Source organism: Chrysemys picta, chromosome 10 (assembly GCF_011386835.1).
Source record: "Chrysemys picta bellii isolate R12L10 chromosome 10, ASM1138683v2, whole genome shotgun sequence".
Lineage (NCBI taxonomy): Eukaryota > Metazoa > Chordata > Testudines > Emydidae > Chrysemys > Chrysemys picta.
The window spans coordinates 70,465,314-70,480,703 of record NC_088800.1 but is presented as its reverse complement, the minus strand read 5'-3'; positions in this window follow the sequence as shown (position 1 = coordinate 70,480,703).

Here is a 15,390-nt window from a genome sequence, read left to right as displayed (position 1 = left end):
GTATACTCCACACACTGTAAAATGTATTGTAATTGAGCCAGTTCTAGATTTGGCATCTATTCTGCTCTGCTTACAGTTTTCTAATTCTACCAAGCTGTTAATTCCAATTCAACAAGAAACAAGTTATAGCCAATTACTCCAAAATGCCCCCATATCCTCTGTGTAAGTTCTGGAATGTTGAACTGCACAGTATTATAGCCTATGACTGGGGCCACCTCTTATTCGGAAGTATGAATATCTAGTGCCTAGGGTTGTTAATGTGGATTGTTTTACCTTAAGGTTAGGTGATGAAAGATGGTTTGCAAATTGCTATGAAGACAGTGCCCAGGGAATAGTAAAGTAGCTTGTGTGCTTTGAAATCTAAATCCTAATCTTATAAAAGTTTTTACTAGTCCAGGAAATAAGTACACCGGACAGTTAATCAATTTGTTCCTAGGTTTTCCAATTAATCTTTTTGTTAAAGCTTGTTTAAAAGAATGCAAATTTATATGCCTTCTCAATGTAGCTGTGCAAATTTAGAGTTGTGAGGTTCCGGGACTGTTGAACCCATTCCAGAATGGCAAAAAACCCTGAGATCTCAGTCTCCCACAAATAAACAGAGCAGGCAGCAACAAAAATTGGATTAGTATCAAGTTATCGGTCACATTCTTCAAAGTCTAAGTACCCCCAAGATACAGTGGATTTTTTTTTTAATGCCATAACAGGAGAAGAGACAGCTCATTTCAAACAGTACCAGAAAACGTGAAGCAGGCTTCCTTGTAGCACAGCTGCGCTGCTGTAGCACTTCAAGGTAGACGTTACTTATGCTGATATGAGGGGTTCTCTCATTGGCGTAGGTAATCCACCTCCCCAAGAGGTGGTATCTAGGTTGAGGGAAGAAGCCTTCCATTGATTAGCACCGTAATGCTTATAAAAACTCACCAAATCTTTTTCAGGGGACAAGGCAATAGGCTGTGTTTATTTAAAATGCTAAACAAGTATTAAAAATCAGTAAGTATATGCATATATTCAAACAAGCACGCATGCACACAAAGGTTTTGCATCTGGTGTTCTAGTTACCAGTCCTTATTGTTGCTCGAGTCAGCCTAGCGGCCAGCTAGACTAAACACAAGTAGGGGGAGCTGGGCCTCCATCGAACATGTCCGATTCTTCATTGTTGCAGTGACCCAAAGCCTCCTAGCTCTCGCCCACTTTTATAGTAGTTGTCTTTCATGTAAGTCTATGGATTTTGCTGTGTCAGCTGGGAGCCGTTAATTGCAAATTTGCTGTTCTTGGTCATCTTTCATCAGTGATGTTTGGATCCTCAATCACAAACTAGGTGCTGGTATTTACACAGCTGCTCCTTATCTTATACTTGGTTCTTAGTTTGGGGCAGATGCCTCGCACTTCAAGGTCGTTAATCTGCACTCCTTCAGGCCATCAGGACAGTATGACACTGGCATGACAGGACAGGATGACTCCTATTCACATCCTTGCATGCCTCACTCACACAAAGAATTATACACCCATCTACTAAGCAATTAGAGGAAGTTAAACAATTTCACAGCTATACATTCTTCTAAGCAATTAAAAGGAACAGCACAGGAGCTGTTAATTTTCTAAGAAGCAGGCTTATAATGGAACATCATGATTTGAGACAATCCATCCTATTTACTACTTTAACTCATAAAACAAATTACTAACTCAAAAAATCCAAAACAGCTTAATAGATCAGGGCAACTTTGTCAGGGATTGGTACTGGGTATGCACTGGCTAACAGCACTGTCTACACAGGGACTTAGGTCGATTTAACAGCACCACTCGGGTGTGCATTTTGCACACCCCAACCTGGCATAGTTAAATAGACCTAATTTTCTAGTGTAGACCAGGTATTGCACTAAAACTTGAATAGACTTGTTGGAATAGAACAAACATCTTTACATTTTTAATCATTAAATATATAGTTTTCCTTAGTATAATCAAGTATACAGCTTGCAGATTTCTTTCTTTGTGTCCTGGACATCAGTGCAATCACTGTATTAAAAATAACTGGATCGATGGAAGTCTTCCACTGCAGAATCCTAAACTGAGCCTAAGATGGAAAACTAACCTTATTCATAGTGCTTGAGTTGAATAACCTAAGAGTAGCAGTAGACTGGTAAATGCAAAATAATGGTTTTGGTGTTAAAAGGATTCCTAAAAGAAAATTGGAAGACATTAAGTATTCCTAAAAACAAGTTCTCATTTTTTTGTAAGCATGGGGATACCTGTTTGTGCTATTTAGTGGTGATGGATGCAGTTCCCATTGCAAGTTTTCAATCTTACAGCTTGATGTTCATAAAGCTCTTGGGATCACCTTAAGATATACCATCGTTTTCCTGAATTCCTTGCTTTGTGTTGTTACCCTCCAGACTGGAAATAGTTGAAATGTAGATGTAACATCAAAGCTGTGGTGATAGGTATTCCCTTGAATGAGGTTCACTCTAGTTTTAAGCTCACTAATTTAGTTATTTTCTTTTGTTTGTGGCTTATGGAGCCCAAGTGTAATTACAAAAATCAGCCATTAACATGTGTATAGCTCTATCCAGTAGTCTATCTGCAGTAGGTGTGCTTGCTTTAACCTCATAAAGCACCTCATTGATGTGATCCTACTTCTGAAATGGAAGAATATTTTAATGTCTCTGGATGACTTCTCAGTTTAGGCTAAGGTTGTCTTATGTATTGGAGTATATTCAGTTTATTTCATGATCCAATACGATTGACACCAGGCCTAAAGCATCTGTTCCTTCGCATTGATAGTCCCTGCACCAGATGCAAGAGAGAGGCATGTATGTAAGTAGGTGGCACCAGGAGCACCATCCCAGGACAGATTTTATTGTACATAATTAAGTTTGTTTTAGAGTGGGGGTTTCCAGACTTGCTTACTATGGACTACATTCTAATATGGGCTTCCTTCCCATTCATGATCAAATAAAACCCCAGTGGCAATTACAGCTTTCTTTAATGTGATTTAGCACTTAAAAGTAAGGGAGAGTAGCCTTATGTGATCAGCCAGCCTTCCACAGATGGAAAACTTGAAAGCAGACTTGTAGTGTTTGAGGTTTCTATACACACAAGCACTGGAATGATTCTAAGGGAAGAAGCAGCATTGGTTGCATTTAAAAAAACAAAAACAAAACAAAAAAAAACCACTTGCACTGACGAAAAGTGAAGAGACTGCAAATGTAACTATGAAAGTAATTTTCTGGTGACGCTATTTGTTTGAATATCTCATCTTCATTAGCTGATACTGCTTTGAAGTTATAATCCTATATCTGATGCATCTATAGTCACAAATTGAAATGTCACAATACAACATGGAAAAGCTAAAATGTGGTAACATGAAGAGAATCTTGAAAGCTGTAAAATACTAAAGCAAATTGCATGTCTAGGTAGTTTTGCTTCAGTAATAGTCCCCATTTAACTCTGCCTAATGTAAGATTTCCATAATCTCTGGCTGTGGTTTTACTAGCTAGTTGCTGCAGGCTAGAGATGTATTTAATTTCTGAAACAAGATTCAGCAACTAACACGTTGGATTTACAGCACCCAGCACAACGCCTTAGTATGGAGCTGCCTTAGAAGGTTTTGTAAAAACTTTCAGTTCTAAAGCAGGCTGTAGAAAGTGGGAAGAGAGAGGTGCTGAAAACCTGTGGCACTGCTCAGAACGTTTAGATATCTTCCGGAGTGAAATCTAATCTTTGCAGATTGTTCAGAAGAGCTCCAAATCCAATAGCATGCAAGTTTTCTGAACTGCATGTGTGCCCCTCCCCTCGGCTAGCCAGAGGTGGACTTTAGAGAAAAGCATTAGCCTGACTAACAAACTTGAAAGACTGCATCTAGTTGCTATTCATAAACCTGCACGCTATCCACTATTAAATCCAACTCCTTGAATTAATTGCCTTTGGAAGTGTTTCTGGAAGCAGAATCTGCTTACCTAGTTGAGGAATGGTTAGTATTTGTAAACCACAAATAATAAGCGTTCTTCCCACATGTACAGTGCATTCTCACTTTCATGTCCCCACAACTTACAAAGGTGGGTAAGCATCACTAGTCCTATTTCAAAAGTGGTGGAATGGTTAAAGAGGCTAAATAACTCACCTAAGATCAGCTAAAAAGTCTGGGACAGTCAGGACATGAATGGTGGTTATCTGCTAGACCAGTGGCTCTCAACCTTTCCAGACTACTATGCCCCTTCCAGGAGTCTTGATTTGTTTTGCATACCTCAAGTTTCACCTCACTTAAACTACCTGCTTACAAAATCAGACAAATACAGAAGTGTCACAGTATACTATTACTGCCATTGCTTACTTTCTCATGGAATATAAATATTGTACTTGCATTTCAGTATATAGCTATATAGACCCATATAAACAAGCTGACTGTATGAAATTCTAGCCTATACTCCAGTGCTTTTCATGTAGCCTGTTGTAAAACTAGGCAAATATCTAGATGAGTTGATGTACCCCCTGAAAGACCTCTGTACCCCCATGGCTGAGAAACAGTGTTTGTCATCTGATTCTTTTGATCACATGCACTATAGAAATGGCATCTTCCTTTCTTACTGACTGGGCATTTCTTTTTCAGAGTTTTACAATAAATTAAAGAAAATCACTGATTAATTTTGCTGGATATGTATTTCTCTTGCAGTGAGAGATTCTGCCAGCAGGTGGTAGCATATGATTTAATCATCCAGGGTTTTTGAAAGGTTATGCTAAATGGTGAGTTACAAGTCCCATCTATTCTAGTTGTGTTGATTACTTCCTTGCTCTGGAATCATGATGGAGGTACTTCTGTCTTTTGTGTAGCTAAGGAAAGATCCTGACTCTTACCTCACACTAGTGTACTTCTGTTTGTTTTGCACAAGGCTAAGTGAGATGAGAATAAGGACTGAAAAAGAAACCTGATCTACAAGATGCTGGATCAAACTGAAGCCTGATGTAAAATTCCATTGAAATCATTGGCGTTACACCAGGACTGATTTTTCTGATCCCTTATGTTTTAATTACTTTGTGGGAGAAGCCAATCAAAGCAGTTCTATCAAGAATGGCACACTTTTTCAGGTTCTTAAAAATTAAGACTTATGAGTAGGGCCCTACCAAATTCATGGCTCATTTTGGTGAATTTCACAGTCATAGGATTTTTAAAACAGTAAATTTCATGATTTCAGATGAAATCTGAAATTTCACAGTGTTATAATTGTAGGGGTAATGACCCAAAAAGCTTTGGGGGGGGGGGAGGTTGCATTATTGTAGGGGATGGGGATTGCGGTACTGCCACCCTTACTTCTGCGCTGCTGCCTTCAGAACTGGGCAGCCGGCGAGCGGCAGCTGCTGGCTGGGAGCCCAGCTCTGAAGGCAGAGCTGCTGCCAGCCGCAGCGCAGAAATAAGCATGGCATGGTATGATATTGCCACCCTTATTTCTGCACTGCTGCCTTCAAAGCTGGGCCCTTGGTCAGCAGCCACCACTCTGAAGGCAGCAGTGCAGAAGTAAAGGTGGCATGGTATGGTATTGCCCCTCTTACTTCTGCGCTGCTGCTGGCGGGGCACTGCTTTCAGGGCTGGGTACCTGGCCAACAGCCACCACTCTCCGGCCACCCAGCGCTGAAGGCAGTACAGAAATAAGGATGGCAATACCGGGACCCCCCTAAAATAACCTTGCAACCTCCCTGAAACTCCCTTTTGGGTCAGGACCCCCAGTTTGAGAAACACTGGTCTCCCTGGAGAAATCTGTATAGTATAGGGTATGAGCAGACAAAAGACCAGATTTCACAGGGGCAGACCAGATTTCATGGTCCAGAACACATTTTTCATGGTTGTGAAATTGGTAGGGCCCTACTTATGGGTCAGTTACCAGAAATACAAGTAGTAATTACACTTAGATCTTTATTGTCCTTTGAACTAAACAAAGTTAAATTATTTCAATGGCTTTCCTGTCAGTGCCTTTGAGATTCTAGGAGACAAATTCAGTGGTGACAAACACTGATGGATGTTAGTTATCAAGCGTAAACTGGACAGAAAATGGATGTATGAGTTTAAGTGGCAAAGCTTTGACTTTCATCATTGCAGGTTGAGGGATAAGAGTGGGTATAACAGGAAGTGAAACTAATAGAACTGTGAAGATAAAGCAGATCACATCGTTTTCTCTTGTGCTCTCATTATCTTTCCTACTACATCGAGCCCCTGCTTTGATGTGTAAATCCCAGGTGGCCTACCCACTGAATGCCCAATCAGTGCAAGTTACATTGGGTCCAGAACTAGGAAGCAGTAAAGCACTTACACCACTGTTTATTGCTGCATTTGGCTCAGACTTCTGTGGTCATGACACATCTTGGCATGATGGGTACATGTAGCAATCTGAAATGCGTTCCCACATCTATGAGACATACCATTACTGTGGTTACTAATATTGTAGGTATAGTTTGGTCTAAGATATAGCTGTTAATAAAAGGTCTGAGGAAGAGCAAAGCTAAATGTTACTCAAGAGTACTGAAGTTACATTCCAAGACATCAGCTTGCCTACGTATAGGTAAAATGAAATATGAGTGAAATCCTGGCCCCTGTAGTCAATAGCAGAACTCTCATTGACTTGAGGATTTTATCCTTATTGGGAATGGATTGCAGTCTTGATGCCATGTCCCTCTGTTGTACTTTGGGTAGGAAAGTTCTCTCTTCTACTGTGACATCCATTATTTGGCAAAAAGATAATTTTAAGAAAGAAGCTGCCCTGCTGATGATTGACTTCTTTAGAGCTATATTCGGGCTGAATTTCTAGGATGTTTGAACTGATGAGGTTTTGGTATTTCCAGTTGCTCATTTTGTAAACATTATGTCCTTGATCTGCGTGGTAGGCTAGTAATAAACTTCAGGCCATGGCTGACTCTGCTTTTGGTTGAGAAGTTGCTGTGAGCCTCTCCCCTTCAGTTTGTCTGTGGCACGTCAGATAGTATAGGTGGCAGATGTTTCTCTCATCAGATTTTGTGGGGATATTTAGTTTTTGACTCCTGAGGAGCCAGCCCAAGTATACTGTACATTAACTGGTCTTTCAATTCAGGTAAGCTTCAGCTAAAAGGCCTGCATCTCAGCTTCATCTGTGTCCCAAAACACTAGTGTCAGATGCGAGGGTGTGATGTTTCTCTTTCTGGTGAAATTATGATGGAGGGCCCTCCGTCTTCTGACTCTACGTAGTCAAAGAGGAATGATGCTGATAGTCAATAATATTACACCCTGCAGATCATTGACCTGATGAACTGGGTTCTCTCCCTTGATCCAGGGGCTCCTGTAGTTTTCCCTTTCTTTCACTACTCCTTGCAGTTCTTGGCCTTTATAAAGACCGGGTGCTTTTCACTATCTCCAGCCTCGTGGACCCTGGCCTGAGCTGAGAAGGAGATGATTAGTCACAGGTGTGACTGGGCCCTTCTGTTAAAAAGGCCAGTCACCTAGTGACATTGCTTTTGTCTGCCTTTTCTCTCCAGGAAAATCAGTATCCTGTAAAAAGCTAATGCAAACAGAAAATGTGAAGGAGCTACTCAATTGGTTCATGATTACAAATTACATAGTCTCAAATGACCAGGTTTCCTGGGTTTTTCAAAAGGCTAATTCAGATTTATAAATAAGATTAGCCAATGTTAAATATCTCACAACCAAATAAATCACATTATGATTTGATTTGACCAAGAGCTTGATAAATTGTCTCAGTAGGTTTGGTAAACAGAACCTGAATGTTTAGTCCAGAGGAATGGCCTATTCATTTCAGGAAATTTCAGAAACAGCATGTATTCATTCTGAAAGTCACCTATTCAAATGCTTTCTTTTCTCCAAAGGAATCTATTTATACACACAGTTCCATTTTAAAACATAAATAGAATGATCTAATTTGACATAATGCTGATTTACCGTAGCAGACAGATAAGTATAACAGCAGGAATATTAAGGACTAGTGGCTCCACTTTAACTGGGAAATTGGTATTAAAGTAAGTGAAGATTAAATAGAATCTGTTATTCTGGACCATTTGAATTTGATACCAGAGTGCTCTGTGATATTTCTTTGTAAAGATGGGTGGAAATGAATTTTTTTTCTGTGTGTCACCTGAGTACAAACATCTAATTTGGTTTTGTTTATAAATTGTATTTCTACCACAAAAGATATACCAAAATGTTGGCAGCGTGCATTAAAAGCATAACTGGATAAGGATTCTCTGTTGAATGAGGTCTACTGAATTCTCTATTGAATTTATTTGAATACCAGTCTACCCCTTCTGTTGAAAACAGGACCAATGACAACAGAGGGGAAAATGTGAATACCACTGTAAATAAAATGTTTCACTTATACTGGTGTTCAATGCTCATACTTAACATTATGTAAATGAGTGCTAAGCAAATAAGCTGAATCTTTGGCCAAACAGAAACAAAGGAGAATTTACTGAAAAATTCTCTATTGCTGTCATAATATACAAAGGAACTGGACATATATAGGGTTCCATCAAAGTCATTGACTTCCATAAGAATGGGGATTGGACTAAAGAGTAACCTGTCAACTCCTCGTGGGAGCTCTATGTAAATATACAAATCTAACTACCGTTTCTGGAAAGGTGGCCTTGTAAGTTAGATTTGGCCAAACCGGATATAGCACAGTACTGGGAGTCGGGCGTTCTATTCCCAGCTCTGCCATGGACTACCCATGGGGCCTGTGAAAGGTAACAAACTCTTTGTGCCATAGTTTATTGATCTGTAAATGTGGTATTATGATTCATAGAGGAAAAGCGTTACATTCCACAGTGTGTAATCAGCTAACTTATACTGGGATACTATATCTTGACTAATATGAATTTCACTGCTGTACTCAAAGGGTTAAAACTTTACAAGTAAAGGGAAATGGCCCCAGTGCCTGTCTGGCTTCAATTGGTACTGGACAGTGGTGATACATTTAAACAAAAGAGGTTTTTAACGGCCCTTGTTAGGGAAGAAATTGTTACATTTGTGTATTGGAAGCAGATGGCATTTTCTTGTTCATTTTGCATAATGGTTTTGGTTATAACACTGTTCTAGTTACACGGTTCCCTAATCAGAATGTCCGCCAAAAATTTAACCAAAAAATTTGTTGCTTTCAGGAATTCATCTTTATTAACGCAGCGCGCGCACACACACACAATGATGAGCAGAAGTCTAATTAATAACTAAATTACATCTTGCTAAAATGTGATACTTTTGCTTTGATATGATATTAATCACATTCCCTTTATATAACCTGGGTTTCAACTGGAATTTTAATTCCTTGAACACACCAGGCATACCTTGTTCATTGTTCTGAAACTGAAGAATGGATATGTTAAATACTGTACAGCTATTTTAAGTGATCTGAAACAAATTGTTCTAGCTGCATTCCTGCCTGAGGTTGACAGGTGAGACAAAACTGTGGGCCAGAAATATACATATATACTATTAATACAGGTGGAGAAATGGTGCTTGTGTCATTTTGACAATGTTCCCCATAGTAATTCTGGATTAATAGATTTTAAGGCCAGAAGAGACCATTAAATTATTTATCCTGACCACCTGTATAACACCATAAAATTTCATTCAATTACTCCTGTACTGACCTGGATGAAATTCCTAGACAGCTGGAGAGAGAGACTTTAGTGAACAAACATAAACTGGAAGCCTTGCTAGCAGGGAAAATTGTTCCATTTGTTGTTCTATCCTTACAAAGGTTTCATGCATCAAACTTAGAAATCTTAATGTACATGAGTTCTATGGCACCAGTTTAGACATGTATGAATCTGTTTTGAAAAACAACAACCAATCTTATGAATGTCTAGTCACTCAGCTCCCATTTAAAAATAAAAAATCTGATTTCTATCTAATTTCTTTAGTACAATAAGTCTCGCTCAGTTTGCTCCACCGATATTTTGAATTCTATATTTTTTCTCAGATTCTCTTTATCTAATAAACCAGTCAAATATGCAACTATCTAATAAGAATAATACTTTACACTGACAACACCTTTTATTTGAGCATCTCAAAGCTCTTTTCGAACAGTTCTCCCAATGCCCCATGTCTCTCCATACCCGTGTGAGGTACGTAGGTAAGAATTATTACTCCCATTGTACAGATAGGTGACTTGCCTAATGTCACACAGCAAGTCAACAGCAAAGATAGGAATAGGATCCAACAGTAAAGAATATTAGTGCCATCAGTTTAATTACTTGAAAACATCAGCTGGTTTGGCCAAGGACAATGTGCTTTGTAAGAGGCCCCACCTAGAAGCAGACACAGAAGCCCCATTACAGAGTTGGTTGCAGGCAGAAAAGTTTAACTTTTTTGCTCACTGTGGTAGCTCTGAGATACACGTCTTGTTCTTCTGAGTGCATCAGGGTAATGCAGTACTAGTTGATCATATTTCAGTGCCATACAAACAAAAGAATGCAGGATTCTCAAATAGCCAACAACACCCAGCACTCACAATTTCCGTTCTTTTTACAGTGGAAAAAATTCTATAAGATAGAAATCAAATGTTTTTTGACATCAGGCTGCTTTGCTGCATATTTTTATGGAACAGGTATTCCACCTATTCTGGGCTGTGACTCCAGAATTTGGTTTCCCTAGGCAGTTTAGCCATAGGCATTTTCAAATGGGTCAGCTGAGCATTCTTGCAGTTTGAGTTGGTTAAAAGTTGGCTAAATGTGCTGGTATCAAGCCACGAACATGTTACTAAGCAACGTAAGCTACAACTTTCTGTTAAATCCAGTCACCCCACTTGGTAATGTGGTTGGAAATGAAGAATGATGTGTTTGAGGTTGCTTGCCTGGTATGCCTATTGAGTGACTTTGCTATTTAATCATCATGACCTCTTGTGCAATGGTGCAACGCCAACAAGAGCCTCATTACTCACCTGATGTCCATGATACCGTACTCAGCAGAATTCTGTAGAGTTTATGAAATGTCCCTTTGTGAGGCTACCATCTGTGATTTACTGTCTGCACTAGAGCCACTGTAATGTGTGGTGAACATGAATGTAGCAACTTTGGACATGATCGTTGTTTGAGGAATCAAGATCCTCTCTTGGTAGGGCACTTAAATAGCTTCAGAACTTCACTACAGTTCTGAGTGAAGGCCGAAAAGGTACCGAGATGACATTGGCGCACCAGCCTCTGTTGCGAGTCATGCCAAGTATACCTATCTTTAGGGCAAAGGAGGAGCTAGCTGTGTTTTCTGGGAAGACCTATGATACCTTTTCTGCATAGCTGTACAATACTAAGTGGCCTCTTCTGCTGATGAGTAAAGTGCTGTACTGTGTGGCTCTTATTCATTTTTCAATAGGTTGATCATCACCCAGGATTAGGGGCTCGTTGCGGAAGGAGGGTCATAAACTTTTGTTCCTACCAAAGAAACAGTCCGGGGAAAATTTTACCATCATTACTCTGCACTTCCCGAAGAAGCCCAATTTTTTCCTGTTGGGTTTGTTTGTTTAATTTTGGGCATGGTTATGAGAATGCTGGAAATATCAAAGGTAAAATGTGCTGATGTACACTGATTTTGTGAATATGAATGAGTGTATGATATTGCCTTGTAGTGGCTGGGCGGATAAGAAACTTACTACCGCATATACTCATTCATAAGCCGAATATTTTTGGTAAAATGTGACGCATCAAAGAGCGGGGATCAGCTTATAAACGGGTCTGCACCAAAATTTGATGATTTTAAACTCCATGCAATCATTGAATTGAATATCTAATACGTTGTCATTTTGTTTACCTGGAGTGTCTGCAGGCATGGAGCCCCTCAGCTCCCTGTGGCTGCGGTTCCCTGTTCCCAGCCAATGGGAACTGCGGGAAGTGGGCCACTTGTCCCGACCAAAATGTCATCGACCCGCCAGCGGCTTACCCAGACAGCTGGGAGCCAAAGTTTGCCAACCACTGAAATATAGGGTCAGCTTATGAAAGGGTCATACAGTTTTTGCTATTTTTACCTAACCATCTTTGGGGGTCAGCTTATAAATGAATGGGCTAATGAATGAGTATATATGGTACTCCTATGTGCTAAGGAAGTTTTCCATTAGCTCAAGTGGTAAAGAATTCTGATTTTGAAACTGAAGGAGCCGGGTTCTAGGTCCAGCTCGCAAGTGAAGGTATGTGATTTATCTAGCAGTTATATCTGATAGCAGTGCTTGGATTCATTGCTGCTTGGTACCTGGCCATTGCATTTGAACTCCTGTTTTGTAGAGGCAATACTAAACTAGAGGAATATATGCACTGAATAAATCACTCATTTTGTTTTTTATTCTGCAAGAAGATAATTGATTTGAAAGATTTTTGGGAAGGGCCTTGTCTGGCCCTAAATTATTAAAAAGATACTTAAGAGAGCATCATAAAATAAAGAATTCCCATTCACCATCCAGTCCCTGATTTAGAATACCTTCTTTAGTTCCTGGTTATAATACTGAGTTCTTTCTCAAATTCCATCCTAAAGGATCCTTGTATTTATTATACCATCATGCCATTCAGCCTAGGGAGAACCATGTTCATCCAGAAACCTGCACTCACCTGTCTATGGTCCCTAGATGTCTCTATTGCCTTAGTAGATGGAAATTTGAAAGACAAAGAATGTTAGACAATCACAACGTGTTATCTTGAATAGAAATATGCTATGTGAAAGGTTCCATAGTTTTCTACTCTGTTGGTAAAATAGAGTGAGGTTCTTCTATTGTGTCACAGGGGAAAAATGTTTGTGTAAACTTTTTTATTGCTTATCACCGATGCAAGCAGATTTTGCAGCTGGTTGGTATTGGATAGAAACAGAAAGAGGAGACGATTAAGCTCAGAAGCAGAATGTGAAAAGCAGGTAACTGGGTGAGATTAATAGAAAATTAATGTCTCAAAATTATTTCTAAACCACCTTCCCAAGGACCCAATCTCATTAACGCCACAGATAGAGCCTCATGGATCCTGGAGTTTCTGTGCCAGTTGCTTTGGGGCAGATCATTCTTATGGTCTGATTTTCAGAAGCGCCGAGTACTAACAAAGTTCATTGTAGTCCATGGGAGCTGCAGGTAGTCAGTATCTTTGAAAATCAGGCTTTGGGTGTTGTCAGTGGGAAATCATAGAAAAATGGTGAGGAATGCTTTGAATGTTACCAGGGATTCTTTTCCTCCACACCCTTTTGCAATTCATGTTGATGGTTTCTCATATACTTCAATGGCAAAAGCAACTATTCTCAGGAAAAAATGAGCTCATCAAAGCATAATCCATGGGTCTCTGTGTGGACTAGTAGTTAGGAGTCCTGGCTCCCAGTCCTGTATGCTAGGGTCACTTCTCAGCTCTGCCACCTACTCACTAGGTGACTTACTTGAGTACTTGTGTCCCTCAGGGTGAAACTGGTGTATTAATTCTTACCTAGCTCAAAGACAGGTTGTGAGACTCTGCTTGTGTACACTTAAAATGCTACAGCACCGATTTTTTACTAATATAGTTACAGTGGCACAACCCTAGAGTTATTTTGCTTCCCAAATCAGAATAAGCTATATGGATATAAGCACATCTATAGTGGTGCAAAGGCATCCACACTAGGTGGCTTTTGCCACTTTAACTGTACCAATAGAGTTAAAACAACACACGTTCTAGTGTAGACAAGCCCTCTCTGACCTGGCCAAGAGGCCTCAGTGCAGGATCCAAACATGGTATGGAACAAAGGTGGCTTTAAGCCAATCCATTTTCTGATGCCTGCCTGCCTGCCCACAACTCCAAGGAACTGTTCTGGCAACTTGGAGTTACCGGGTTGTAGGGATGTCCCGCCCCCAGCCACAACTTGTTTTCCCCAAACATGCCCCTATGCCAGGGGCTGGAGAGATGACCTATAATCACTATGGAGACCTTATGGCTAGATCCTCAAAGGTATTTAGGCACCTAACTCCCATAGATTTCAATGGGAGTTAAGTTCTTAAATGTCTTTCATGTCACCCAGAGATTCCTAAACATGGGCAATACTTGGGGACCAAATTTAGCAGTTTCTTTTGCACCGCCAGAACAGCACAAAGCAGCTGGAGTGCACCCGAGAACTGGGGCCACTGCATGTGTTATAGTTATGGTGGTATGAAAAAATAAAAGCCATTTTATGTCAATGGATTTTCTTGTTCCAAAATGTAGCTGTGAGAGCTTGCCTTGCAAGTCAGCGAAAGAGGAATCCAAGGCTGGCAGGCGAACACCACGAAAATAGAACAATATTGCTACAGTGGGTAACATGTTCCCCTGACAGCTGAAGTAAAAAAGAATTAAACTGAACAAAAATCTGCTTTAATTGCTATCTCTCTGTCTCCTGCCTGCCTAATTCACTAAAAATAAAGGTCTTCTCTTTAGTGATGCTCAGAACCAAGCTAAGCAGACGTGATAGGGAGATAAACATGTTTGGAATAAATACTGATATGAATGACACTTATTAGCTACAGCGTGGCATATTTATCTCTCATTAGGTAGCATAATAGCACATTGTGACAAGAGAAGGGTTCTTTACTTTTGTATTATTATATATATGTAACCCCCCCCCACAATAGATCATCCGGGTGGGGAGGCGTGCAGATGTTAGCAGATGATTTTCTTGTGTCTCTGTAATTAGCACTGACATTGTTTATTGGGAGCTCTGAGCAAACAAGATGAGCACAGCTGCAATTTGAGGTTTTTCTCCTTCTGTGTCAAAAAGTTACTCTGTTCACTTCACACATAGGGGATGAAACAATGGAGATGCGCCATGAGGGAAGAGCATAGCAGAGTGCTCATCAGTTATGTCATTCCGGTTGGCCTTCTAAATATGGTAGAACAGAGGCTGGGCCAGACTTCTCCCTGCTGTAGCTCCATTGAAGCAAAGGGCCAGACTGTAGTGGCTTTTGTCAAAGAGTGGAGGGGATTGCACTTTGCGCCCCCCCAGAGGGACATGCAGCAACTGTTCCACTACTTTATAATGTTCCCCAGTGCAGTCCTGCACTTAGAACGGAAGAATCTCATGCACTGCTACAGACTAGGGACCAAGTGGCTAGGCAGCAGTCCTGCAGAAAAGGCCTAGGGATTACAGTGGACGAGAAGCTGGATATGAGTCAACAGTGTGCCCTTGTTGCCAAGAAGGCTAATGGCATTTTGGGCTGTATAAGTAGGAGCATTGCCAGCAGATCGAGGGACATGATCATTCCCCTCTATTCGGCATTGGTGAGGCCTCATCTGGAGTACTGTGTCCAGTTTTGGGCCCCACACTACAAGAAGAATGTGGAAAAATTGGAAAGAGTCCAGCGGAGGGCAACAAAAATGATTAGGGGGCTGGAGCACATGATTTATGAGGAGAGGCTGAGGGAACTGGGATTATTTGGTCTGCAGTAGAGAAGAATGAGGGGG